The sequence below is a fragment of the Mastomys coucha genome, unplaced genomic scaffold (genome assembly GCF_008632895.1).
Source record: "Mastomys coucha isolate ucsf_1 unplaced genomic scaffold, UCSF_Mcou_1 pScaffold6, whole genome shotgun sequence".
NCBI lineage: Eukaryota > Metazoa > Chordata > Mammalia > Rodentia > Muridae > Mastomys > Mastomys coucha.
This window is the reverse complement of record NW_022196912.1, coordinates 82,401,289-82,405,415: the sequence shown is the minus strand read 5'-3', so window position 1 is coordinate 82,405,415 and position 4,127 is coordinate 82,401,289.

Here is a 4,127-nt window from a genome sequence, read left to right as displayed (position 1 = left end):
ACATATTATATAGTTTATGTTTATCAAAATACCAATTAGCCCACTGATGCTTGCAATTTTATGTTTTTATACATCAGATAAAGTATATTTTTATAAAACAATTTTAGACTTTTAACAATATTCTTAAATTTAATTTTGTGTATGTGCATGCCTGTTTGTGTATCTGAGTGTGTGTGTATATGTGTGTGTGTATGTTAATGCCACTCAGCTCAGCTCAGTATCCAGTGTGATCAGGAGAGGCTGAGAGGTCTCCTGAAGCCTAAGTAAGGAAGGACTGAACCATCCAACCTATGGCTTTTATTCTACAAGTTCCCTCTCTCCACTGTTGGGCATTTCATTAACCTATGGCTTTTAAAAGAATAGTTAGTGATCTTTGCCTCTGAGTCACACAAGCCCTTTCTATAAATGGTTATAGAATATAAAAATAAATTGTAGTTTCTACTATTTAAACAAGTGAAAGGAAAAATAATACTAACCTGAAATGATGTCATTTTATAAAATATTAAGAGGAAACTATAAAGCAACACGAAATATAAAGTTTCACTAACACTTATTTTGTGGTATATTTTACGTATTTAAGTCCCTGTTGTTAAACAGAATCTAATGGTTTATGGAAGAAAAAACATATATCAGAAAATACAGTTCATTTTATAAAATGAATTTGTGGCATAGGCCATGTTGAGAGCTATCTCTACATCTCTACAAAATGTATCCAATTCTTTGTAAAGTGAATTCCTTTAAGAATGCTTTATCCATTCCTTAAGACATTTATTATGATGTATTTTAGTTATATTCACTCTCTCCCCACCTTTTTCTAGATTTATTGCTATCTCCCTAACTACCCAACTTTATGCTCTCATTTTATAAACATCAAAAACAAAAAAATGATAAGAACAAAATCCATCAAATCCAATTTGTGTTATTCAGCTACTCTTGGATGAAGGAAGGCCTTAAGAGAGAACAGAGCCTTGCTGACTCCATGACTGGCTGCAAGGGGTGAGTTCAGGAGACTAGGCCTAAGTTTTTGTTTTCAGAACGAAACAAAACAGTTAAAGGAAAAAACACTAGCAAAAGCTGCCCTGCCATCTGGCCTGAGCCAAGGAGAATGAGTCAGCAACAATTCTGCAAAGTCCCAGAGACACGTGTAAATGCAGAGATAGAATCAACCAATTACAATAAAGGTCACCTACCCAACCCTGAAACTCCCCTAATCAACTTTAAATGGGGCCTGCAAGCTCACCTCTGTGTTTGATTTTATGGAACAATAGACTCCTGCATGCAGGATTGCGGCAGAATAAACGACCTTTGCTTTTGGATACTTTTTGAGTCCGGGGTGTCATCATTTTGCAATTCACAGACCCTTACACTTATAGCATAGTTCACAACCATTTTGAGTTTATATGTACACAACCACTGTGAATTTATATGTATACTGCTTTTTTGTATCGCGAGAACAGTGAATCCTTAAAATAATTCACCATCTCTGGCAATTTTAGTGTGTTGAGGGAAGGGATACGATATAAGAACCCAATTTAAAGCTAAGCATTCCATAATTACTTACTCTCTGTACATTAGCCAATTCTGGGTCTGATCACTGCCATCTAGTGTAAGAAGTTTAGTGAGAGTTGAGTGATGCCCTCCTTTATGAGTATAGTAACTGATGGACACCATGCACGAAGAGCTGCGCTGGGAAGTGAGCTCCCTGGAGATGGTCAGTGGGTGAGCTCTTGTGTGGCGCAGCCCACAGAGACTTCTTCCCAGGATTCCCTCTTGCTACTGCTCTGCTTTCTCATGCTTGTCATTGCTGTAGTCCTCATTTACTTGGCTCTGTGTGCGTGGACACCTGGAGACTCTCACTGCCTGCAGCCTGGTGTGATTACTTCCTGGGTGATAGCCCACTGTTGGAAACGTTTCTTGCAGATTAACATGAAGATGAAATTTCTCGAGATAATTTTATCTAGATGAATTAATGATTTTATGGAATTTTTGACCTGATTGAAGGAGTTTTTTTTTTTTTTTAAGTTGGTTTGATTTTAAAATTTTTGAGAAGTTAGGGTGGTTAATAGAAAACATAAAATACAGTAATTAGGACAGATGATAGAAAGTTTTAAGTTAGAATCAAGAATAAAGTGTGCCCCTTCCTGATAGTATGGTAAAAGCTACTTGAGTTAGAGAAAGAAGCACAGTGAGCGTTCATTCATTATAGGCATGTAACTGTAGACTAGGGAAGAATAGGCTTGGGACAATGAATGATTAAAGTAAGCGTACAATCTTGGTTGGACTTAAGTTCTTGATCTTGTGATCTAGCGATGAGTTAACAGGTTTTTTGGTGTGTACCAGGAAATGATTAGGTCATAATAAAGATCTAATAATTCTTTTATAAGAATAGAAAATAGATAATCAGTTAGCTTACCCTATCAGTACTTCAAAAATAAGACATAATAAAGAAGACTTGCTCCTTAGAAGAATGGGTTGTTGTCCACCAAACCTAGGGAAAAACTTGCCACTATAGGTTTGTCTTGTCTAAACTTTGTTAATCACTAACTAAAAATTACTGCTTTGAGGTCACAATGAGCTTTTGAAAAGACAGATAGGTAAACACTGTTTAGTTAGATAGGTTTCATATAAAAAAAATACGCAATCAATATCCCGTTGTAATTTTCTTTTGTGTAACAATTTTAGGCTGTTTTTAAAGAGTATGTTTTCGTTGTGACTATCTCTGGAAAGTATATAACTTGTGGCTATGAAATAATATTTTTCTACCAGGAGAGAAACATTATATTAAGGGATATAGAAAAGTAGTTAAAAGAAGTAATAAATTTCTGGAGCTTGTCTTTGCTTCAACCATTCTGTGTGTGTGAATGCTTGATTCCCTCCCTTTCTCTTCTCAAACTGCTGGCTGACACAGGCAGCAGTCCGTGTAAGTATCTGGCTCTACCCCCATGACCTACTCTCAACACTGTCTCCTCATTGGCTGCCTGCCTCAGTTTACCCTCTGGTGTCAAAGCTGGTCTTTTCATTTTCCTACTGTCTACTTTGTAGAATAATAGTAGGTTCTCACCTGGAAACTGTGACCTGTCTAAGCACAGGTTCTTGGCCTCCATAATGTTGCCATGTATGGGTTCTATCTCATGGAGTAGGAGTTGGATCCAATCAAAAGGTGATTATGTCCATACCACTCATGTTACTATTGCACCAGTGAGCATGTCTTGTCATAGGTTATTCTTTCTTGTTTGAAGAACTCAACACTTGTTTGACATTGATGGTTACTTTGCTCCTTTCCATCTCATGCATCACATATTCTAGTATTATAAGATAGCCAATAGAGATAAGGCTTCTAAGGCAGAACCCGGTTTTAGCTTATCCTTAGCAATAGAGTCTTAACCATCAAGTTCTGGAAGCCAAACCAGAGTGCTGTCAACAGCCTGTAATATTAGGTTCTATAGGACTCCATTGGCCAATCACTCAAAAACAGATAACCTTCACTATAGTATAATAAAGGAAGGAAGGGTTTGGTTTTCAAGAAAATGTTGATGGTTAATATTAAGTATTATTAATGTTTCCCAGGAAGTGATTTTGTTTATAAAATTATATATGCTTAAATTCATTGTTAAAGAGTCATGCAAGTCATTTTTTAATTGGCAGCATTGACAATTCATGCAAATATACCCTGACCTCTCATTGAAATTCGGAAGCCGCAGATGGTGTTTACCTCTCACTTACTGCTAAAATTAGTGTGAAATATTCAGTGCTGAGAAAACTCTTTCTATTATGGAAAAGAAATAGTGCAGCATCAGATAGCAGCATTCTTCTGTTCAGCTTTCTAAAAAGTGTTTGTCAAGGACCTGAATTTTGTACATTTTAACTGGTCACCTGTTTCTAAACTCTCCCCCTAACATCCAGGGCAGTAGTAGCAGTAGTATAGAAGTTTTTAAGGTACTTGTTACTAGAGGTCCAGCCCTTGGGGGAAAGAAACAACTTTTTCTAACACTAGGACCACAAGAGAAGGTAAAATAAATAATTATTTGGTAATGATGATATTCTATAACCAAGAGAACACAGGGGCCTTAAAAAGAAAGAATACAATGGCCTTAACATTTCAGAAGCTCAAAGGAGAACTAGTGGCA